The following is a 26,065-nucleotide window of genomic DNA, read 5'->3' as shown; positions in this document are numbered from 1 at the left end:
TCACTGATAAACAGAAATTATTAGATTTTGTTTTATTATCTGATCCATTGCAAAGCTTTAACTTCTGATAATAATAAATAATATTGAACACTTACACAGCCATTTTCATCAATAATTGAGCCCTGCTTGAAGATGAATATATACTTTTCATGATTTTAAAGATAGAGTAAATAAGATGAGTACCTTTCCCATGGTCACAAAGAAAGATAGTATAAGGTTGTTTCTCAGACTCATTCTTCATCCACAAAGTCTTCATGAATTTCTTGGTTAACGTTGAAATATGTTCTAAGGTACTCTGGCATTTCTAGATGTAACAGGTAATTTTCCCTTCTTCCGTAATTCCGTGTATCCAAATCAGTTCACTTGAAACCTAAACTTTTGAGAACCGTCTTCTAATTTATATTGTCTCTTATATTTCTACTTGGAAATTTCTTTTTGAATGCCAGCTGAGAGTTCTTCTATCAGTCAATACAGTAGTGTACTCTGATCAGTGTCTGGTGTCTGAAGAAGAGGGAGAAAAGGCCTGTGCACTTTTTATGTCAAAGGAAGGGAGGTCAGTATTTCTGGTGTTTGTTTGTTTTTGTAAAGATTTTAGTAAAGGGGACTGGATTCTTCATTGGGGAAAAAAAAAAAAAAAAAAGCCAGTAAGAAACTGCCCCCCTTCCCCTGAACCAAAACCAGAAAACAACAGAATATGAAGACATGGGCTTTATTCAGCCACTTTTTAGAAAAAACAATTTGGACTTTCAGGAATCTACTTAAAGACAAGTGGTGGGAAATATAGCCAGGTAAAACAACTAGAGTAAGGTTGCAGAAAACAATAGTGGAAGACAGTAATAATTTCTTGGGTCCGACACAGGTATAAAATACAGGGAGTTATTTTTGCTCCAAGCTATTTAGAGCTGTTCCTAGCTCTAAATAAAATGTACAATATATATATAAATAATTTTTTTTTTTTTCCTTTCCAATGATTGCCCGATTCACTCTAGAAATACAATCATTCCCTGTTTTGTTAGAGTTCTGGGAGGTGGTTTGAAGCCCAGTAGTCCCATCCTCTTCCCCCTGAAGTCAGTGACAAAATTCTCATGTATTGTAGGCAGCAAGACTGGAGCACTTGCTCCAGGTCCACAAAGGATGTACATGTGCTTACCTTCAAAATAAAGTACCTCCTACCTGTTGCCTCTCACCTTCAAGGAGGTGAATAGTGACTAGTTTATTGAGATGAGATTGAACTACCACTGAGTAAAGTGCTTTAATATTTACACAGATAAAGTTTTATGGGTGCAAGTCATTTCTTTGTAATAGTAAAGAAAAAAAATAGTACACAAAAATACGTTACTGGACAAATGAGTTGAGTGTTCCTTTTTCTTAATTAGTTAGGTAATGCCCTAGTCTGTTTGGTGTTGTTTCACGTCTCTCTCTCAGTCCCTTAAAAATACCGAGATGAGGTTATCACACAACTCCAGATTTGCCCAGCTTTGTAGTCCAAATGTAAATCATTTAATGAGAGTGCTTTTCCAATAATTGCACTTTAATTGGCTCAAGTGGAAATAAATGACGCATGTCAGTTGCAGTCTTTTAAAACTTTTCAAAGTAAAGTATGACAGACTGATAAAGTGTGTATTATTGAGCAGGATATATTTTAAACATTATATATTAATGAAGACTACAGATGGCCTCCTTTCACTGGCTGCTGTGAAACTCTCCAATCAGCCTTTGCCCACTGTTTCTCACAATTACCATTACGAAACAAAACTATTTGTCCTATGAAATTCTTTTTAGTGAATATTAGAGCTTATTTTCTTAAATTACTTTCTAAAACGATAATAAAAAGGTAAGTTTTCTTTTGAGAAATCTAATTGCAGAATTAGGACTGCTTTCTCATAAACTGAAGTTAACAAAAATGTCTTCTCATTTGAAGGAGTGAGGGAGAACGTAGTTAACTTTACTATAGAGTACTGATTTATCTCAAAATACTTTTTCAGTTATGCTTCCATATTATATAAAATCTCAAGAAAAAAAAAAAGTTTTGTTAGAACAGTGTTGCTTATGTGCTTTTATCTACTAATATTGAGACAGTATATCATAAATGTATGTATCAATCACCAGGATCCTAGAATCAAGAACCCTTCACATTTTACAGAGTTGAAGACATTCCAGTGGTCTTGTATCTCCCATCACTTGCACTGGAGTGGTTTCTGCTGTAATCAGCAGGAGTCTTACGTGTGAGTCCCAGGAAAGAACCAACCCTTGACATCTCTATTCTTTGCTTCTAGAAGCATTTGGAAGAAAACACCTTACCAGTGTGCACGTGATAAATTCAAAACACAGTAGGGTTAAAATATGTTTGTTATCAATGTAATCTATTTAAACACAGATTCGAAGTACAAAATAAGATTAGTTTAATTATTTGGTTAATAATACATCACAGTGAATACCACATCAGAGTGGTATTCACTGTCATAAGCAGAGGTTAAATATAGAATATGAGGGGAAGATTTTTTTTTTCCCCGTGAGGAATTTTGGTTGGCACCTTCCATGATGTCACAGGGAATGGATAATACAATAAATAGTGATATTTAATCTTCATTTTTAAAAGAGCAACAGTCCTGCCATTTGTACAGCACCATTATATTGCTGTAGCAGAGCTTAACAAAGAGTTGAATATGCAAAACATCCTTTTACACCTACCTGCTTCTCCTGCTGCCTCAGGTTTAGAGTCATTGCTCAGATGCCTGAAGTACAGGGCATTTTTACGGTGTCCTTTGACACATATAACGCTGACATATCCTGGAATTCCTTCCAGACAGCATCAGCCACAGCATGCAATGCTGGCTTTTAGCTGGTTTCTCTTGCTATTTGAGCTGGGATTTAAAGCCTTTATATGTGGCATATCTCAGATTTAAAATGAGACCAGGATAGCGCTCAGTGAAACTAGCAGTGGGGAAGAAAGCTGTTTACTGAGAAGTAACGTGTGCATTGGGATCCAAATTATGTCACTGTGACTCTGGATATAAAAAAACTTCCAGTCCTAACTTAAACTGTCTGAATCATCCTTCCAGATCCAGGAGCCTAGTGTGCAGGTGTAGAAATTAAACAGCTTGGTTCTTAAAATAGGATGTGTGAATATGGCCTAAGTGCCTTAAAGGCAACTCATTTTTGTTCATCACTGCTAATTGCTAAGTGAATTTTAAGGTTCTTCACTGTGTTAATTACAGGATACTAAGAAATCCCGGAATGAATCTCTGTGAATTCAGAGAGCGTTGCTATTGCTATATGCCTCAGTCTTTAATTATGATAAAATTACAATGGGATTGCCTAACTTTAAAACTTCAGTTTTTAAGGGGGAAGAAAATAGAGCCAACTCCTGTCCCTTATACAGCAGTAAAGAAAGCTATTACTGTATGCCAGCATTATACCAGCCTGACTCATCCTTCAGATGATCATCATCATTACAGATGAGGATAGATGAATCCAATGTGGAGGCGGTGTTTGGCTCATATAAGATTCCCACACCTCTACAAGTCTTTTCTCTGTGGCCTACATCCACCGATGTACATAAATACATGGCTAACTCATATTTTGGGATTAGCTTTATTAAGTCAGAAAACACACAATACTCTTTTTTCTGTTGCAAAAAGCAGACATTGAAGAAGAGTTTTGGAAGGGGAACTGCTTTGCATTAGGATGGAAAGAAACGTGCATTTTGATTGCTGTGGAGTCATTTCCACAAATTCATAGAAAATGATCTGTGGCCATTGGTTTCTTCAGGCACATGTGCAAATAGACTCAAGTAGGGTAAATAGAATGCCGACGAGCAATATTAGTGATCTTGCAAATATTCCTCCAAGTCATGCAGGGACCTTTCATATACAAAAATTCTAAGCTACATTTTTCAGTAAGTCTGTAACCCTGTAGGTCAATTAAAATTATGTCGTTAAGTTAATGTGGCAAAGAAAAAGGATCACTGCAAAATAAAGCATATTCTAGCATATTCCGTGATAATAATGAGCCCTGATCTTTCTTCCCTGTTTTGAGCAGCTGAGTAATAAACCTTGTTGAGACTTCACTTGATTGATAGATGGCTTCTATCCAATGACTTCAGATAAGACAGTAGGGAAAAAGCAACACAAAAACAAGAGGGAAAAAAATAAAACCGATCTCAGGCTGTTATGGTCTGATGGCTCAACGTGCTATTTGTGTCTGCCAGCATATTGATTCTTTGCATTTGATAGCACTAAACTGGCACTTCTACCAACTGGAAGGATAGGAGCAGGAATGACAGAGTGGAGAGAGTTTGTGCCTAGTTTTTGTAGCTTCAAGGCAAACAAATATCAGGCAATGATTTACTTTTGATAGGGATAACAAATACTGCTGAAGTTGACTGTTGGCTACTAACGTCACATTTTTCAGGAAAACCTTTGAGTGGTTTTCTCCTTATTCAGCTCTAGAGAGATATTGTAATGCAGAATGAACTTGTGGGCTTCTCTGTGTGAGTGTTACCAGCAAATTTACCAGATATGTGTGTGTGTATGTGGCAGCACTGGGCAAAGCAAAGTGATGTAAGTTAGTACTTACATATAAAAATAAAATAAAATTAGCAATATGATCTATACAAAATAGTGGCTACTTTTGAAAGACTGTAGAATAAAAATGTGTAATAATTTTCTGAATAAACATTGCAAATAATTTACAGGGAAAATCTTGTTCACAGTTCTATATGATTACTTTGGATTCAGTCTTCCTATATATTCAAACTCCTCTTCATATCACTAGATGCCCTATGCATGGAGAGAGAACAGAATATTACTGAGAGGATCTACCACGTAAATGACACACTGTTTTATGTTCAGGATTTATAGAATAAATGAGTTAAAATTCTTGGATCACTTTATTTTGATTTATTTTGTCTTTTCGTATATTTTTGACTGGGTGAATGTTGCTTGGAAAATCCATTTAGATGACATACTAGAAAATCTAATGTATTATTTGCAAGCGGTCATTCCTATTTATTTATTTTTTCGTATTTTTAAAGGAAATGTCTTTGTACTCCATGTAAGCATTATGACTAACATACACAGTAAAGATCTTCGAATTCTTCCTAGCTTTTTCTCTTGAATAATCTAGATTGCTGCTTAGAAATGTATTATACTGTTGGACACACAGTTGTGGAAGATGTAATCAGGGCACAGATACTTACATGTCTGAAAAATACCATTCAGACAACATTTTTCAGATGTTGCACATAGACAGATTTTACTAGAAACAAACAGTATCTAACAGTGTGTGGGAACATTACAGAAGTCTGTATTTCCTGTGTGTGGGTTAGTTAAAGATTTAATCCTTTATGTAAGATGAAAGGCACTGTAGGTTTCTGAAAGGGTGTATGCATTCACTGAGCCAGAGAATAATTATAGCACAGTGAGTTATAAAATTGATGTTTCTATGTTCAGTTTCATTGTCTTGTTGTAGCGTGTGTCTTAATGGATTAATTAGCCTTCCATTAGTGTGTTTACTCTGGGAGGTTGAGTAGTACCTGCTTGCATTTATCTGACTTGTTTTTTAACTATTTTATGAAACTTGGTTCTTATGCAATCATTTGATTGCAAAATTCATTCCTAAATGGAAAAAAAGATGAGGGCAGGAAGGAACAGGCATGTCATAATATCAAGTCAGATGTCAGATTTTTGTAGAGTCACCAATCTGGGTATTTAGAGATTAACTTGTATTTTATTAAAAAGAATTGATATATGTAAATTGGTTCACATTTTTGTTACAAATGCTACCTTTGTCTGTCTTGCCACATCATTCTTTCCCTGACTCCAAGTCAGCCAATATTGCTCAAGAATACCAGCTGCAGGTTTTCATGGTGTTCTTCTCAGCAAGTTGGTGTCTGATGTTTCAATCTGTTTTTGCCTTGGAAACCTTTGAGGACTTTGGACCTTGTTGGGATGATTGCTTTTCCCCTTTGTCTGTCCTTCCAGGATAAATGCCATCAGAGTGAAATTATCAAAACAGCTGCCTGAGTATTGATTCAACAAATTTAGCCAAGGCTTCAAATGAGCTGTAAAGAGTAGCAGATCTAAAAGGCTTGAAGCATTGCTCTGCTTATACAGCACCATCTCCACTTCTTTTCCTCTGTAAATACACTTGGTATAAAGATGTGGGGAATTCCAACACCATTCCAGGTTATTCTCACTGATTTCCTCTAATTCTTTATACCTGCTCTCTGTTCCTTATTTCTGATGGTTGGTTATGTTTAGTATTTATGTCAAAGCCAGTCTTTGAATCCTAAAATAACCAAAATTTCCTTTCCTACATGGGATGAAGTAAAGACTTACAATGAGCACTTGCTGTAACAGTTGCTCTAAAACAACTGTAGGTTTTCTACACATGGTTCTAATATGCTGTACTGGCAACTTTAATAATATTGACTTTAATTATAGTAGATTTCAGTTTTGTGCTAAAAGGAGGGTTTTGATGTGAAAGTAGATCATGTAGGGGCTGATTACACAAGGAAAAAGTTGTGTAATTGATAGCTTTTACAAGCTTTCTTTTCTGCCAGAGAGTGTATCTTCTGTACTTGCTATACATCAGGAGTAGCACTAATTGTTCTGGGTAATGCCCAAAACATGGCTTTACCGTGTGTGCAGAGCACAGTGGAGTGATGCTTCTTGCACTTTTCAAGGGACTCCTTAGAGGAACACAAGAATCAGCTGGATTCTCTCCTGGGACTTTTCCTTCCTCCTCTGCCCATCCCACCATTTTGCAGACACAGCCAGTGCACAGTGTGAAGGACACTGATATTGTATTTGATTTAATCGTATATCAATATTCCTCCTCTAAAACAGCCAAGCTGTTGATGAAGAAAGAAGCATACATTCCATTATTTCTTTAAATAACAAGAATGAACTCTTCAGCACAAGTGAAAGCAGACCATATGCCTTCCCTTTGGGTATCCCTTGGCACTGAGGTTCTGGCATCACACTCCTTCGTGTGGAAGCCAGCAAAAGATGTTTAATGGCTTTCAGACTCTGAAATGAGTTCTGCGGCCATGTGTGTCCCTCTCCAGTTGTCTGAGAAGATGAGCTTGAATTACAGCTCAGCCACTGCTGCCAAGCACTCTCCATTATTCCAGCAGACCAGGTTGCCAAGTAGGATTTATGGTCCTTTTAACTCAAAATCAAGCATGGAGCAGCATTGTGTGATACAGACTGTATACCAGAGATTCTTATCAATGGAACAGGACTCTCTAAAATCAGGGAGATAATCAAGTCTGGAACTATCACATTGGTAATTGGCACCACTCAAAACATAGTTAAACATAAAAATACAAACTAGGAATGAAGAAGAAATGACTTTGGTTTTGCTGTAGATTAAATGCACTATGCAAATAATACAATTTGCTTTCACATTAAGATTTTCTAACCTCCTTCACTGCCCTCTGTCCGTGAAGTTTTGAATATGCTTGCAATACAATAGCACTTGTGATTGGGTACAATCTTGATAATTACAATTGAATATTATTTTTAATCAATTGTGGTCTGAGGCAAAGCAGGCTTGTCTGTTGCTAATAGCAATGAAGCTTTGAATATATTAAGCTTTATTTTTCATTCCTATGAACAAAGAGATAGTTATGCTATGGAAGTAAACATTGTCATTCAGATCTAAAAGAACAATTGGTTTCTTCTGTGATATTCATAGTTTAAGATTCAGTTTTAGCATGAACCACAAGTGTATCTTTTCAGTTATTTATAGCCAGGGGGAAAAAAAAAAGAAAAAAAAAAAAGAAAAATCAAATCATTTTGGAGTGTTCTACATATATTTGCAGAAAAGATAATCTATATAACTGCCTATGCTTTTGTATCTCTGCTAATTTGAATATAATGAGCAAACACTCACCTTGGAAAGATTGGGTCCTGGGGGTTAACATATTAGCTCTTTGTTTCCATTGCTATAAAATGTCATTGCCACTCAATAATTATATTAAATAGTTACACATATAAAGTATGTGGAAATAGTTGTTTAATAGGCAGACAAATAAATGGCATAGCAGCTATAATTTTCTTGATTCTGTTTTTCCAAAATGTTACCAATTTGTAAGAGCCTTTTGAATGCCCCTGCCAGAGCTACAAATGGTGCTGTTGACCTTTAGTGTAAGCTCAGAAACAACAGCTGTAAAACACAGGTAAATTAGAACATGGTTTATGTCAGTATAATTACAGTATCTTTGTACAACCCAATAAAAATAAGAAATAGTGAAAGAAAGAAAAACATTTGCTCTTTACCATTCCACATAAACTATTCAAGTATTCCAGCAAATTAGTCTTCTGTGATAAATAACTGCTGGTGGATTTTACTGGGTGTTGGACTCAGCTTCATTAAACAGCTTATCCAGTGAATCCTTTAAAAATGTATCTCCCTGTGACTGTGCTAGACACAAGCACCAATACCTTACATGTTATATGTGAATCTGCTCAGATGTTTTGGTAGAAACTACTTTTAGCTGCATATCTTGTCCTGACTATTGTGAACATGTATTTTTTTCTTCTTCTATTTCATCTTGTTGCTTGAGAACAAAGGCATTATATTTAGGTTACGAGGCAATCTAACTAATGGCTAAATTAGTGGTATTCAGAGGATACCAACTAAAGCTAAATTTGTATTGAAGTTTACAGTTTCCATTAGACTTCTGGATGACTAAAGAAACCAATTACTAAGCTGAAATAATGAGACCTGGTATTCTCATGTTTTTCTGCCATCTAAGGCTTTGCTGAGAGAAGCACTACAGAAGTCATCCTGGGTTATTAAAAAACATCCATGGAAAATATGCTCCCAAATGTACTAAACCCTTAGATAAATAAAACATGACTTGAACAAGCCTATAGTGGAAGTTCAACTGCTTTCTCACAGCAGCGTATGTCAGTCCTCACTCAGTGTGTTCATGGTTTGCTAGTAGCTCCATTTTAAAATTTGTTCCTTTGGTTGACATTAGCTGGCTTTAAGCATAAAGAAACCCTAAAATAACCTGAAAGGAAAGACTGTTTTTACTTCAAATTAGTAGGGAGGGAAGCAGTGGAAAAAAATTAGGCTCTGGTAGTGTATACTGTGGTTGAAAATGAATGTTTTCCCTCAGGAGGTCTTTTGGGGACTGGTCCAGTTTGGACAAGCAGAATTTGTTCCTGTAGGGCATAACTTCTTGGAGCACATGGAGTGCAACTGCCTGGAGCACCTGTCAGTGCCTGGAGGATGGGTGTCCTGTGTGGGGCACTGCCAGGAACGGGACAGCTCATGGGGTGGGAAATCTCTTCCTCCTAGTGACAATTTACTGGCAGAGACCCTTATGTGAGAGGATTCCCATCCCTAACATTGGCAGATCTGTGGGGACAGTTGAGTCTGTGGAAATCTCTGGCTTTGTGCACACTGTTCATTGTGCTCCTTTGACTTAAAGGCTGCTTTGGCTTGTGTAATTTTACAAGCTACTGAACCAGGACCTATTGATATTTTAAAAATAATTAAATCAGAGTACTGAGTATTAAAATGCTGCCTTTATGCAGTATCTACTTTTCATATTACAGTGTAAGATTTTCACTCTACTTTTGCTATTATGAATCCATTACATGTGAATGAATGAATACTATTGTTAATAACCATTTACAGCATACAGTGTAACAGCTCCAAAGGAGCTATTAGAGTTTACTGTATGCTGTGAATATATATGAAGAACAATACACAGACCTCAGCTAAACTGTAATGAGTGCATTGGCATAACATCGGCTCTGAAAGAATCTAAGACTCCATAGCATGTGAATGGCAAAACAAAGAAATTCAAAGTCCAGACTCTTCTCCTTTAAATCACCCAGCTACAACATTCTGTGATGGGTACCATTACTGGTAACAGTTCTGCAGTGTTGCTTGTAATGGAGAACACAACGATTACCTCTTGTACTACAGAGGTCAGTGTTTAGCTTACAGTGTCACCTGCTGTAGTGCTGGGATAGCCCTCACATTTGGGTTGTCTTGCACATTAACATACAGTTTCACTGGAGAAAAAAAAAAAAAGTTTAATGAGAGATTCATACCTTTACACATTTGATTTGCAGCATTTTATGAAGAACGCAGTCTAGTTTTTGTGTAGGTAGGTGCACTCTTCCCAGAACAGCATTACAAGAAAATGTTTGCTACATATGTGCATGTTTCCATATTAACGTTAGAGCTCTGGCAACACCTTCAGTGCAGATGCTTTTGAATAAATGCAAATATGTGTGTCCTGGTTCCAGTTAGGACAGAGTTAATTTTCCCTCATAGTAGCTGGTAGGGTGCTATGTTTTGGATTAGGATGAGAAGAGCGCTGATAACATGCTGATGTTTTAATTGTTGCAGAGCAGTGTTTACACCAGGCCAAGGACTTTTCGGCTTCTCGCTCTGTCCTGCCAGCGAGCAGGCTGGGGGTGCAGCAGGAGCTGGGAGGGGACAGACCCAGGACAGCTGACCCAAACTGGCCAAAGGGGTATTCCATACCATCTGACGTCATGCTAAACAATATATAGGGGTGGCTGGCTGGGGTGGGGGGGCCGGCTGCTTGGGGATAGGCTGGGCATCGGTCAGCGGGTGGTGAGCAATTGCATTGTGCATCACTTGTTTTCTTACACATTATTATTATTAATACTATTATCATTATCACTATTATTATTATTATTGTTATTATTATATTCCTGTCTTAATAAACTGTCTTTATCTCAACTCACCGGCTTCACTTTCCCGTTTCTCTCCCCCATCCCAGAGAGGGAGGGGGGAGGGTGAGCGAACGGCTGTGTGGTGTTTAGCTGCCGGCCGGGTTAAACCACAACAATGTCTTAAGTTTAACCCAAGCCACTGCAATATAAATTTCTTCTTCTAATATAAATCCGGAGGTAATTTTTTGTCAGAGGTAAGATACGTTTTTGTCTCACTGCTAATTTGATTCTAACACTCCTGTGACAAAATTTATGGTCTACTGCTTCGTCATCAATGTGGTAGGGGACTGTTCAGACAGAACTGAATGCGTGCTCACAAATTGCTTCAGTTTCTACATCCATTAGGCTGACCAAGGACTTGCGGTTCCTACTTTTTCAATTATGTTTTGTGTTTTAGTTTATTGCTTTTGATTGTAGCTTTAATCTGTTCTGGAGGTAATGTACTGAAATTCTTCATGTTCATTGACCACATTTAGGAATTAGTGGAAATTGAAAATTAAATGGCTGTCCAAATTGGGTGCTGGTATCAATATCCTTGGCTTTTTATTTTTATTTTTAGGGCTTTTCTTCATCATGATGTTCTACTGACTTCCCAAAATACGACACAGATTATTGCTAGCTGCCACAGAGCTGCACGAGGAAGGGCACTGAGGTCATTTTGTAACTCTAGTTTCTTCTGAGCCAGTTGTAGCTCCTGAAACTTTTCTGAGGGCTAGATGTGCTCTCTAACAAGCAATCCTTGTAGTGCTTGCTTTCCTGAAATGCAGGTGGAGGAACAGTAGAAAGCAAAGTTTTGATTTTTGTAGGCCAGATGCAACTCTCAAAAACCCAATCAGCTCTGGAGCATAATGTTGCCCAGAGTTTCTTACTGTCCATGATTCTTCATCCTGCAGATCATAGTCCTGAGTTCTAGTGGCTCAGAAAAGTCAATAGCCAAATTACATTTGAAGTTTAAAGGAGAGATGATTTTTCATCACATGGAAAATGTGAAATTCTCTCTCTCTTGTGAAGTCACAATTTGAATTGAATTGTTTAAGACAAAGAAAGAAACATAAAAAGACAAATAAAGAAAAAATAGCAAAAAAAAAAAAAAAAAAAGGCAAATATCCCTCTGGTGCCAGAGATTAACCTCTTCAGGCCAGAACATGAGTGAAATGGAGCAGTCCTGCAGCAAAATTCTTGGCACAGCCAAATGCACACTTTTCAGACTTTTCAGTTTAAGTTTTGATTGGGGAAAAAGAAAAAAAAAAAAGTAGTGAATATGCAGACAGATAATTGCCACCCTGGGCATTTATTTTTATATTTCTTGGATATATTGATAAAACATCTAGATAGTAATTACATTGTAAATTTGTTCTGTGTGTTTTCCTCTGATACATCTGACGTTGTAAATTAGAGCTGCTCCTTCCTTTATTATGTGTTTCTGATGGGAAGGTATAAGATCATACCTTCATGTACTGTTTGTAAAGTTTACTTTTTTTTGCCATGCACTTAACGATCAGCAGTCAAGGAGACTGTTAAAGACCAAAGCTAAAAACACAGCATTATGGAACTGTATTGCTTCCATGGCCTTTTCACTACTTCAAGTGTCATACTGTGCTGTTATCAAGACAGTTTTAACAAGTGGGCTGTCTGGCAACATCAGAAAATCATCACCATAAAACTTATTCTCTATCTTTATGGTTTCTCTTCTCTAATCCAAAACTAGTGGACTGTTATTTTAATATCTGTTTTCTAAGCACGTCTCTTTTAATTAGCTCCTGTACACTTCTTAGATTTGTTTCATTGCCAATATTAAACTGTTTTCTGTATAGCAAGCATATTCCAAGGCAGATGTCCAATCCTTTTGAATTTTGCTTACTGATTGTAACAAATTTATTCCTTCTTTCATGCAAACATAGAGCTAAATTCTTTTGTTGCGCAACAGACCTACACTGAGTATCTGTAAAACCACAGCAACACAGCAGGAGCTCAGAAGCATTAGTGTTAATAACTTCCTTTGGATAGCATTTGCATGCATTTTACTTCAGGTTTCTAATTCGTAGCTCTTCCATTTCCGTGGCCAAAAATTCGGCTCAAGCTTGAACTTCACTTTGTTATATGCACCTTATTCTAAAAGACCCAAGGTAAATGGGCTGTTCGGAAGGCTTCTCAGACAAACCAAACGACCAAGCCACTCAGTTTAGAATGTAGATCAAGTATATATCAATAGACCATTATAACTAGCAAAGGGAAGAGGCTTTCAAAAAATGTATTGTTAGATACATCAAAGATACACTTAAATATATTAAGATCTAGATTCATATCTGGTGTATAGGCTGATTTAAAGAATTGCCATAGATGCTTGAAATAGCCAGACCCCAATCTTGTTTGCTTTGGATCCCAAACAGCTTAGTTTTGCTAAGTGAAAGAGCGGAATAAGGTTATGCAGGTGGGACCAGACTCTTGACTGCTATCTTTAAGTAAGGACTTTAAAAAATAATATGCTGAGAACGAGTTCTTGGTTCTATTTGAAGTTTGTGTCATCTTAACAGGTGGGTTCCCAGAGGTCCAGCTTGTACATCTGCAAGTCTCTGCAGACCCATCAGCCAATGCTGAAACTGTCAGCTGTCTGTATTGTATCTAATTTTCCATATTATAAGGTCACATTCCATGTTCTTAATAAAAGGCGCGTGAGACAGCTTTTCTAACTATGTTTGGAGGAAGCTGCTGCTTTTCTAAATAGCTAGAACCACTGTGAAAATCAGCTACAATTTACCCCTTACTTATGCATAATAGGTCTATCCTGACTCTTCAGACTAACGGCACATGCACAGAGTGGTTTCCAATGTATGAGCAGCGATTTGGCTGGCTTTTTTCCAGGCTGGAGAGACTGGAGCAGCCCTGTTCCCAGAGCCTCCAGACTCCTTAGCACTGTCCGTGCTTGAAGTGTTCATTGTGCAAGTAAACATGCACACAAATTCAATGAGCCTGCTTGAATGCATGAAGTTACACATGGGGTGAGCATTTGCAATGTTGGGACCATACTGAGCCCAGCCAGGTTGCATTGCTCTCAGGCAATTAACTCCCCCAAAGAAATAAAAAACAAATGTGCCATTTAGGCCATTCTGTGTGTTGTTTGTAAGTACTGGAAAGGAGGACAAAGCACACGCTTTTAACAAGTAACAGGAAGAGTATTTGTTTTGTTTTGTTTTCTTTTTCTTTGTCCTTATTAAGACACTCTCAACATGCCAGACCTGAGAACCTTTAATTTATCACCTTGCTATGTTTGGGGCTTTATTGCACTCATTGTTTAAGCTAATGCAGGTGGTAGTGCCTTGCTTTGCAGCTGGTTCTGCTGTTACTGATGGTTGCAGTTGATGCTTTTTTGTTTTGTTTTTTGTTGCTCTGCCCCTGTTTTCCAGACATACAAATAGTTGCTTCAGTTTATTTCATTTGCATGTATCAGTTCTTCATCATTTTATTGCCATTTCTCTGCTGTGACTCTAAAAGAAGAAAAACATCTACTCCCTCTGCCCAGTAAGCTTTAAAACTGATTCTCTGTGCTAGTTGTTCTTTGTGTCTTTTTAATGCAACATCGTCTATTGTTTACAGTGTATTTTTGAGCAGCAGAGACTTTGATGCCTTTTAGAATGATATGCCTTCATTCCTTTTAAAAGTCTCCTTATGTTTCTGTAAAGCACTAAGTATCTTGGTGGTGTTCAAAAAGAGGAACATGATTATCAGCACAGGGGAGAGGAAGAAAACTGTCAATCTAAAAATGGTTGCTCTTACTCAGCAAATCCTCTCTCTGTATTCTGAATCATCTTCTAACGGCAGTGACACAGAAAGCTTATAGTAATCTTTATTACACCTGTTAGTACTGCAGAGTCAATATAACTCTGAAAGCATAAGCTGTTTTTTTGACTCACATATTTTTGTACCTACATCTTCAGTCTGGAAAGAAACTTATGCATGTTGGGTACAACTTTCAGTATCAGTTAAGAGATTTAGGGCCTCAGTAGTATTTTCGAACCTGACTTAGGTACCTCAGGGATGAAAATCTCTTGGTGTTTTCACATCGATGAGATTTTACAGGATTTTTCTTTGATCATAAATTCATTTGGTGAATATATGTTGGTTCAAAAAAGTGCGTTCAGGTTTGGGTCCAGGTATTACCATAGCAGAAACTGGTTATTGGACATTAGCAAGAAGGATATGGTATAGATTCATGTTAAATTATATTGAATAAAGTAATACCAAGTTCCAACCATTCTCAAACAAGTAGATGAAAGGTAAAATTAAAATTTTATTGAAAATATTAAGCTAATATGGAAATTAAGGTCATAAAATCAAAGTCAGTGTGAAGAAAAAAACAATCTAATTGATTTTAATTTTTTTAATACTAAAAGTTACAGCTTGAAGACTCAAAGGGCTTTTCAGAGGTGGAATGTGAGCTGCTTGCATTTTCATGAGGCCAACTTTAAAATAATGTCCTCCCTGATTAGCACAGTGAGCATCATTGCATTTAATTGTGTAATGACCTCTGCTTAGTGAATGTTATAAACTAGAGTGAAATTTGAAAAGAGGTACAATAGCAAGCTGCAGTAATCATGTTTCTATTGGTATTGCCAATTGAAGATCATGAATGATAAACATTAAACCACAACATGAAAACAATTTTTTCCCTGCAGATTTTAGGCTCAGACCGATCACTTGTCTCTCTTAATATGATTTGTCCTGGCTATTGAAAACAAGGACTCCTCCCTCCCCCGATATCTCTTCTAATGTAATTAGCATCTAGTCAATAATGTTCAGCATTTCATTTTACTGCTTTAATTAACAAATTCAATTTGTTCAAACTGCTGTGAAAACAAATTAAAAGCCCAGTGAATAAAAACCTCTAGTGCCAGAGATGTGCCTAAGGTGTTCACCAACACTTCCACTATTAAAAGACCTGTGGTATTTTTTTCCACTGTAAAATTACTGGGATTTTCAAAGCTGGTTCTGAGTTTTGTTCCACCAGAGTAAATTCAGATTAATTATGATGGGGTTTGTCTGCATTTTTAATAGTCAAAGAGATGGTTTCACACTCAAAATTCAAGTCCAGGAAACAAAGCAAGGCATTCTTGTCATTCTGCACAAGCTGTAAGTGCTGAGCATTTCCAAAACCTTTCCAAATTTTCCCCGTTGCTCTTCAGAATGCCACTTGTGTGCCTCTCCCCCAGGCCACGCCAACAAGCTGCAGCAGGCATTTTTGGTGCAAACACATCAGAGTCCATACCAGCCACTGCAGTCTCTGTAGAGGCTTGTGTGTGGCCCAGACAGAGCTGCTGCCTTCTGCTTTAGCTTTTGGGAAGTGGCATGTCCTGGGGCTGCAGTCGGGGAGTCCCATGCTGGTCTCACACCTCTCCCTGTGCACCAGCCCCAGCAAACCGCTCAGCCTGCGAGGGAGGGCCTGTGAGTCCAATAGCATCGTGCTTCAGTTTCTTTTTTTTTTTTTTTCCTCATCTTTTGTAGATGAGAGCATTTACTGTACAAACATTGGCAGAGCTCTAGAAAGGTTGAAACAATACAGATCGGGTTTAATAACTACTGTAAATGTCCCGTGAATTTGGTCAACAGACCAACGTGTATTTATGCACGATAAACACAAACAGGCGCAGCCCCCACGGCTGTTTGGAGGTCGGCCTTCCCTTCCCAAAGAAGGTCACCGGCAACTGCGGGCGTTCTGCCAACGTGCAGCATTTAGCTTTGCAATATTCATGCAATGGGTTTTTAATATTTACAGCTTTAGATTTGACACAGCTCTCCTTACGTATTCTGATTGCTTTGGCTTTTTCCGAGACCTTCCCAAGGAGGCTGGTCTTGAAACAGGGTTAAGAGAGTAAATGTTAGCTGCTGAGAAGAGCCAGGGCTGGAAACAGAGGCTGCTGAGGTGAGCATCATGCCTCCAGCAGCCAGGGGGCCCTCAAGCAAGGTAGTTGGTTGACGTTGGTTTTGCAGATAGGTGTGGAAGCAGTGGGCTGTGCATGCCAGCGCCCCATGGCGTTGCTTTGTTTGGGTGCTGTGGTGTGTGATGCACTGTCAAGTGCAGGTTGTGAGTTTGCCCTCAGCTGGGGAACCTGCCTGAGTGTCTCTCCTTTATCTTTCTCTATCTGCAATATCAGTGAGATTGCTTTGAGAATTTTGGTGAATATTGGCTGGTGGGTATGGTGGTATGGAGGGAACTGACAGTCAAAAGGGGATTTTTTTAACATAAACCTCACTTCTACAGGAAGAAAAGCTGAAAATTACCCTCATTTTGCTGTGTTTTCCTTTGTAGTGACCTTGTAGTGATTTCCCATACTCAGATTTGAGAATGTGGAGCGTTTACTAGTCCATCAAGTTTATCTCCAATTGCAGGTACTCTGAATATCACGAAGCTGCACATGAGCACTGCATTTGAATTTTTTTTTAATGTGATCATTTCTGAAAGTGAAATGAGAACTTTACTAATTTCAATACTGTACAAGACAAATGGTAGTATTTACGTCAAGTTGAAGTACCAGAGGAGGTAATACGTGAGATGTTAGGAAGAAAGAAATATGAGGTGAAAAGCATAATCATGTATTCATGTAAACAAAATTGAGATCTTCAGATGGGAGTGTTTTAAAGAATCAGTGTTCATATTATCCACTCTAATTTCTCTGCAGTGGAGTCACCAATCCCTATCTTTCATTTAAAATTGCCATTATAATATTTAGAGACATGTACTGGTGGTGTTGCCTGTGCAGATCTGTGTCTAAAATGATTGCATCTCTGCTCAGATATGTATAGTTCATGTCTGTCTGTCTCTCTTGGTTTCTTTTCTTCTCTCTCTTTTTTTTTTTTTTTTTTTTTCCCAAATGTAGCCACATGCCAAATGGTATAAATTATCCAACCATCTGTCCCCCTTCATCAAAACCCCAAGGGAAAACAGATCTGAAGTGCAGCTCATTTTCACCAAAAATGCCGGTTGTAATAGATCCTCACTTTTGCATCCGTTCAGCTTGTAACTGGTGGGAAATCCCGTAGCCTTAAAATTTTTGGTACTAACTCAGACCCTTTAATTAGCAGGTGGCCACTTTTGCTTCTGCTCAGTGACGGCAGCAGCTCCTGGACCTTTTGGCAGGTTTACTGTCACCTTCGACCAGGAGAGAAGCTCCCCTTGCCTGTTACTTCTACAGCATTTTTAACAGGTGTCTGAACTGTTCACATTTTCCTGATATTTTCTTTCAGATTGAAATAATTTTATCTAATTATACATCCCCCCCTTAATTTTCTGTCTTGTAAAATAATAAGGAAACTGATTTTACCGCATGAGTCAATTTGCAAATCAAGCAGCCTTTACATTATTTCCCTGTCTGCTGAGTTTGTGCACTGAGTATCGCTGCCTTGCGTGTATGTTTCCCCCACTCTGTCTTTCTGACTTGTCAGCTGAAGCTGAAATGCTAATTGAAATCGAATCGGCTTGTCAGTGTGTTGCCACTGTGCTGCTCTCCCTCCGGTATGCTTAGCTGGTGTGTTCTCTCACTGGGATTTAGGAGCCTTTACATTGAGGGATTGAATCGTATCACACAGCGAATCAAACTTGTTGAACCTTGTGGTCCTCTGTAAACTTACTGTACTGGAGGCATCCTACAAAACCACGTCTGTCTTAACTACTTACAAATACAGATGATGAGCTTGAGCAAAGGCAGTTGACTCTGGGACAGTTCTGAAGACTTGGAAAATTCTTCTTTTTTGCTCAAATTGTTATTAAATGGGGAACTCATCAGCTATGCTTCTACACTGCTCTCTAACATATTGCATGCTCAACTGATCTGAAGAGATAAAAAGAATCAGATCTGAGATTGGGACAGCTTCAAGTGCAGATTCTTCAAAGATATCTAGCCCTAGTGGTATGATGATTTAGTACTACTAGAGCTTTACGATTGAGCTGAAATGAAGTAGGTAGTCTTCCATACCTCACACACACACACACAGCCACATATCCACACACATGCAAACTTAATCTTTTGAAGGCATCCATGTGACTCTTGTAGCAGTCTTTAAAATCTACATAAGATTGAAAAGTGTCCATGTTACATTTGCCAACATTATACTTGTGTCACTTTAGGGAGAAGGTAAAGCAAATAGTTTATTTCCACACATTAGTAATAAACATTAGTAGTAAACATATTAGGGGGGAGCTTTTTGTACTGGGCCTGTACCCAATATGTGCTCATTTCTGTGTTAATTTTATGTAGCAGTACATGAATAATACACCAACAACAGCATGTTTCCAGAAGTTGCTGTGGTCAGTAAGATCTGGCCTGACTGAATCCAAGGGTCTAAATAAACCATATAGTTCTGGCTTGTCCCCATGATATGCATCCAGATAGATTTTCCATTAGTTTGAAGCTTACCTATTCACATTTCTGCGTGACTACGTTTATGCCTACAGACAAATATTTTTGCAATTGAAAACAGGAATGTGTACTCAGATTTTTGAAGTTCACTTTTGTTAAATTGGCAGTGCGATAGGAGTCCAATCATGATAAAGATAAGGATATAAGTAGCACAGAGAAATTCATATGCATTTTGGTATGTGAACCTCAGTTATCCTTTGAAAATATTTCCTTTGACTCTGTAGAAAGTATGTTAGCTGGAACTGTTTACCTTGCTACAGAAAGAATTTCCAGTTAGCAATTTTTAGTAAAACTGTGGTTTCCTAGCTTATCTCAGTGTGACAGCTCTTCCATTTCAGACAGATTAAGATTTTTTTCTGAAGTACACTGGATTGGTGGCTATCCAAGCTTATGTCATTTGGCATAAATGGAGGATAGTTATTCAAAGACGTATTTTAGCGCTCAGGTATTTGATGTTTTTTTTTCTAACGGGGGGGTCCTGAAATAAATTTTGTTTATTAACTAAGCACATATCATTTTTCTATTAGCAGAACTATTTAACCCCATTATCCTACAGATCTGTGTCCACTAACCCCACCATGATAACCCCAATTCTCACCCTCATCCCAAAACATGCTCCATGAGATCCAGTGGGTGGGGGAAAAAACCTATGGCTTGTCCTGAACTCTATGTTCATGATGATTATTAGGGATTGTCGCCAAACAACAGATATAGGAAACATATAACTTGATGTCAGAGGAACACTATATTGGATCTTTGTCTTCTCTACCCTCCAGACTTCAGGAGGAAATTAGCAATTATTGAGACTTGTGTTCTCTCAAATGTCATTGACCATCAGGTTCAAAATCATTTTGGTATCCTCTGGTTTATAATGACAAATGAACTGATAATTTTGCCCTGATTCCTCAGAAGGCCTACATTTCCTGCAAGGGCTGTATTTGGAGCTTTCTCCAAGTGTTAGTCCAGCAAGGCATTTAGAATCTGTTTGCCTTCAGCTTGCTATCTGTAAAACAAAGATAACGGTACACCTCAAAGGTGTATTGACATGCTTAATCCATTAATTTTTATAAAGTTACTTTCAGCTTCTGAGATAGAAGGCACTAAAACAATACAAAGTATTATTCATACTATTATTATTTTATGAGTCATACCAAGACATTTCTTCCTCATAAGAATTCCAATAAGATCTCATTTCTTCATTGCACAGACGTGGTCTTAAGTTTTCACATTTCCTCAGGAGCAAACTACAATTGTTGAAGTGACTGGTACATTTTTCAGAGATGGGTTCAATGTTCAGTTCCTTTTTTGTTCTTAACTGTGTTGATATAATCTGACAGACGCACAGAGTTTGATACCTTCCAATTACCTGTGGTTTGTAATGTGAACTTGATAATTTTGCATTTCTACAAGCTCAGGTTAATAACCACTGTGGTGAAGCTGAATAATTTATGGATTTTTTGGTCTCCCAAGTATGGAGAGAGCCCTTATAACAAATTGAAAAAAAAAAAAAAAAAGAGAGAGAGAGAACTGATTACCTCTAATTGATGTTTTATGGAGGTATCTGTTCTAATAACATCAACCTGGGTAGGAAACAAGGCACAAACAGGTGTGTTAAATAGATAAACAAGGACAGATGAGGGTTTGGTACAGGCATGATGATAATTCTGAAACAAATGCATTAGCATAAAAGCAGAAACCTTAGCTTGCTGCTTGCCTCACCAGTGCCAGATTGGAGTGACTTGTAGCTATCACTCAGAGGCAGAGGAAGGTGTTAAGAACATGTTTAAATGAGAAGATGATGGCAGCTCTACAAATTTTGACAGTCAGTTTATCCAATGCACAAGTTCTTTGCTCTTTGTTCTTCACCAGTTCCCGAGGGGCTTGATTTTCAGAAGTGCTGAGCACTTGCAGCTTCTATTGACTTCAAGTGGAGTTTTAAGTGTTCTGCACTTGTGAAAATCATGCCCAACTGGATTAGCACAAAGAGGTTTTTCTTTCAACATCAGCCAGAAATCTCTTTTCTTCCTACCTGACTTTTCCAGCAAAATACAGTTACTGTTTCCTAACATAGGCAAAATTGTATTATCCTGTGTTACTTGGTGTCTTACTGAATATTTGTTGGACTTTATTATGCATTTCTACCATTTCTCACAGTCAAAGAAATAAGAGATGGAAAAGACCTGCTAGGTCAGCTACTCTATGTATCCAGTAGTTCAGCATTGTTCCTTTCAATATGTTTTCCTGTGCTTTGTCCCTCCAAAATACCGGAGACTTTTTTGTTTAAGGTTACAGTGACAAAAGCAGAGGAACATTTTATCTTTCTTTAAAATACAGTACACATATTTGAAAGGAAAGGAAAACAAAATAGAGTATTTCTAATTCTCCTTCCAAACTGAGAAAAATACTATTTTTATTCTACAAAGGGTTTTTCTCGTATCATCATCAGAGGCAGCTATGGTCGCTAAAAAGTAAGGGTGTAAATGCAAGATTCTTTGTAGATTATATTTTGATTAAAAATAATAATAATGCAGAGAAAGGATGATTCTTTTCTGCTCTTTAGCTATTTCATTGGTCTCTCTTTCATGATTTCTGGATGCTTCTCCACTTTGGCATGTGACCAGGGATGCAAAATACCCTGAAGACTACATCCAACAATGTGTTTTAGTTTCATATTCAAATATATCTTTGGCCACCCTGTTCCGGAGAAGTCATTGCAATAGACATAATGGGCCATAATTCTGCTATTAAATCCAGGCTGATGATAGGAAGAAGTGTAGTCATTCCAGTAATAAAACTGACTGCCCAGTACAATATAGGCTTTCTCTCTCCCCCATCTGCATTAAATATAGTTACTGGAAGAACAATCGCTGGATACATTTCAATAAAACACTTTTCCATAGTACTGTTTTCTAGGGCAAAATAATTTGTTGTCTGTTTTAAAAGCCCTTATAAAAACAGCTGTCTTTTGAAATCTTTGTTATTTACATGATGAATCTCTCTAAAATTTTCTAATAGCAAGATAATATTTGCGTTCTTAATTTTTTCATTGTTATATCTATTGAACATATAGTACCTGAAGATTTTTGCTTTTGTTATTATTAAAATGTCTGACTAAAAACTGGAGGAGGAAGGTAACCTTTAATTTATACTCCTGCTCAAGAAGAGATCTTTTTATAGTTACATTCAGGTCTTTTTTTTTTTGTCCTTTTTTTTTTTTTTCCTGTGGATCATCTATACTATTAAATGGTTTTTTATTCCAATTTAGGAGACATTTCATCTTTAAACCTGTACTTACATTAACTTTTGTACATGGTTGCCCAGGCAACAATGTAATTGCATGAAACAATGGCATTCTCCTATGTACCATTTATGGCAAGTTTGCATTTCAAAAAACTTCTTGTCTTATCATCAAAGCAGAATTTGTAACCTTCTGACAGCTGAAGGAATGTTCAGGGGCCTTGATTCATATTCATTTTCCCTTGTAATTTTAATGGGTACCGTCACCTTTCATTTTCAGGGTAGTTCTTTTTCCCCCCATGATAGTTACTGTTTTATATGAAAATTCTAGAGCAGGCAGAAGAAACTGATTAAAAAATAGCTCCAAGAAAAGGCTGTGAGTACCATTCTTCTAGCTTGTAGCATGTGAAATTGCCACTGTTTAATTGATCTTCTATAAGCTTATCTTTCCAGTGAGATGTACCATTATTGTACATTAATCAGTGCCTCCAGACATTATCACTGAGGTAACCAAGAGCTAATCAAGCAAGAATAGAGCTGGCAGACGCCAGGATGTCACGGATGCCTTGCTGTGTACGAAGTCTGTCAGAGTTTCAGCTTCCAAAGGAACCTGTTTTTGCAGGGCTGCAGACTTTGTATAACCTTGTCATAGCAGTGGAAGAGGGGGCAAGCAGCCTGAATGTCAAATAGTTGGGCCACGTGGGGAGCTGACGCTCGTAGAATCCTCTACATGGCAAACAACAAAGTGACACTGTAATAATAATAATAAATGATGCTGTTTAAGAATAAACAAAATGTTGACATGTTGATTAGTTTTTACTAAATAGCAGTTTCCAAGGGAAGAAAATCAAGCAAAGCAAATTTACAGTGGAAAATATTCAAAATATATTAATCAGTCATTGCAAAGTGCCACTAGAAATTGCATTCCTGCTTTTTAATTGATTTTATTTTATACATGCTCACATAGAAAGAAAAAAAAGAAAAAAGAAAAAAATCACCCCTCTGAATTTTCCTGAATGTTATTTCTGGCAGCTAGATACCATCTTGGGAAAATAACAGAACAGAAAAACAATACAGAAGTGTACAAGATTCATTTAATCAATTTAACTAAAAGTATGCTTATTCTTGGAGAAAGATGCATGACACTTTACTGTCAATTGACAGAATCTGTAATTCGGGGTAGAACGGAGCTTAAATTGTGAAGGGAAGCAGCTGAATCTTTGTGCTGTAGGGTTCTGTCATGTGAGATGAGTTTCAACTGCTGGCATGTCTGGGATGCTTGCTTGCTGGCATTCGATGCCTCGATGGCATCCTTGAAATACTTCCTCTTGCCATCTTTCTGGTGGTAGTAGAGAAGCTACTCCAGTGCTGGCATCAGCGAGGTGAAGCTGTATTGGGGCAAGCCTGTTCGTCAGTCTGTTAGTGACATTCATTTGTATAACTTACCCAAAATGTATCCGAGGACCTGAGACCTACAAGTATAACTGAATTGTATCCCTTATGAAATTCACAGACAACCCAGTGGAGCAAGAACAGGGGAATGGCTTTTCCCCTTCAACAGGGGGTAAAACACATAGCCTAAGGTTGGGACTGACATAGAACTTGTGAGGAATTTTTGCTTTAGATCTTAAAATGTCACTATATTTTGCATGCTGTATTTTGTTCCCAATTTTAATTGTAAATTAAAGAGAGACACTGTGAGAGCATTAGTAAACAGATCTTGCATAGTTTTCGCTTTGTAATCCCACTGACTTCTGTTGATATCTTCCAAATATAAACAGGTAACAGATCAGAATTTGCCCACTGAATACAGTGTATATGTAAAACACTGAACCAAATTGCCTGCTGGCATACATCCACTGACAAGAAGCAGTTTTGCCAAAAGGTAGTTTGGCTCATTATAGCTAGTAATTTGATTATTAATAAGTGGAAAAATAGTAGTAAGAGTTGCTAAGTGTTATTGATCATATTCTCAAAACTATTACTTTCATGGAGTGAATCTTTCAGTACAGCTTTACAACTCTCTTTTTGATTTCAGTGAGGATCTTATATTCGTGATGGTTTGCAAGACCAAGGTCATTAATGAAGATGTTTTTTGTTGGGTGGGAGGGAAGGATTGGGTTTTTTTTAATTAATAAACCCCGTGAAATAGAAATACTGCAGAGGGATGAATGTTTCCCTTTCTGAATATAAACATCTTGGCTTCACCTCACTGTTTATTTTCAAAAACTGCCTAAGTTTTGCTTCCATATTTATCTAACAGCAGGGGATCATTATCCTGTGACAAAGTTCTATTCCACTGACATTATCTCTCAATTAGAATTCATCCTTTTCTAGTTCTACGTAGTCAGCCTGTAGTTCCCACAAGTCCCATAAAGCAATGCACATTTTTGGAGGGAGAGGGAAGAGGTTTTGCAGACCATTAAGAGCTGTTTAATAAGCAGCTTAGTGTGGAAAAGGCTGCTTTTATTCTACATGGGCATATCTGTGCAGAATTGCTGATGAAGGCCAGCCTCTCCCCTCCCTTACATCATGCCAACCAACTTTAAGTGATGTGCCAGGCCAGGAGGGAGGGTATTGTCACAGTTGAGAAAACAAATTGCTTGTCTTCCTTAGGAGAAAAAGGGAAGAATCAACTTATGGTTGTAATCATGCTACACTTGGAAGGTAGTGGTAAAAAGGTAAAGACAGAGGTAAAAAGCAACCTTGTAAGGTGCAGTGAAAGTGCACCAGGATCATAGCCATCAGTGGCATCATTTCTATTGCTAAAGTCAGTCACTATAGTCTCCCATGACTCCTCTGTTAGAGATGAAGGCACTTGCATCTTTCCCTTCTCTCAGAAAATATAAATAGCCTTATTCCATTAAGCCCTTCACAAATGCATATAAGCAGCCTGACCACAGAACTATGTTTTTTGGGTGTGTAAAATAAACAAACAAACAAAAAACAATGAAAATCAATAATGTAGAGAAGTTAAGGCTAGGGCCCTGTTCCTACGTCATGACTTCTGGTAATCTATTGCAACGAGCCTTACATCACCACTAAAAACATTTTAATGTCTGGGCAGTGATCTCTCAGTGTGGATATTAGAGTAGGAATCTCAAACAGATATTAATACCTCCATTTCCATGTCCTGCATTTCAGTGGGTAGAAATATGAATAGTCCTTTCCACTACTGCTTGGACACACCACATGTTCTGAACTAATTGGCATCTCCTACCCAAGGTCTGCCTGCATAAATAAGAGAGCTGTATAGCTTGGCAAAGATGGTAGAACATTTAGCAGCTGCTATGTAACATCTTTTTCCTTTACATAGTGCATTGCACCAAACACCACAGAAAACAGACATAAAACTAGGAAAAATAATAATTATCCACAGAATAGCAAGAATAGTCCCTACTACTGGAGTTATCCTTATACAGAGAATTGAGTGTGAAACTCAAAGCCACCAGATGTACCAGACCAAAAATACAGGGACACTCCCCTAGATCCTTGAATGCATATCAAGGAAAACTTGAGTACTAATTGTCTAACAAGTTTCAGATACTATTAAAACATATGCTTCAGCGTTAAATTGTTTAATATTAGGGATTAGGGAGAGACCAAAGGGAATAACCTTACCTGAACAGCCATGTGAAGTAAGGCTTTGGGGCTTTTTCTCATTTTCTTCCAAAATGCATG

The 26,065-nt window shown here is 37.7% G+C and overlaps 1 protein-coding gene and 1 long non-coding RNA gene across 5 annotated transcripts in view; one reads left to right on the top strand and one right to left on the bottom strand.

Annotated features, from left to right (window-relative positions):
- The window catches only part of LOC310903394 (BEN domain-containing protein 5), a 932,737-nt gene that overhangs the window by 419,881 nt on the left and 486,791 nt on the right, over positions 1 to 26,065 (top strand). The window lies entirely within an intron of this gene.
- LOC310903372 overlaps positions 1 to 26,065 on the bottom strand; it is a 35,429-nt gene that overhangs the window by 3,595 nt on the left and 5,769 nt on the right. Inside the window, exons 4-5 of one of the 2 annotated variants that reach the window (XR_014587487.1) lie at positions 26,006 to 26,065; positions 1 to 23,772 (exon numbers count right to left, since the gene is read on the bottom strand). The exon at positions 1 to 23,772 is cut by the window's left edge and continues 3,595 nt beyond it. This is a non-coding gene — a long non-coding RNA (uncharacterized lncRNA). The other variant, XR_014587488.1, reaches the window with a different exon arrangement.

Source organism: Anser anser (assembly GCF_964211835.1).
Source record: "Anser anser genome assembly, chromosome: 8".
In the NCBI taxonomy this organism is placed as follows: Eukaryota; Metazoa; Chordata; class Aves; order Anseriformes; family Anatidae; genus Anser; species Anser anser.
Note: the sequence above shows the minus strand (reverse complement) of the source record. Positions and strands in the feature narration are given on the sequence as shown.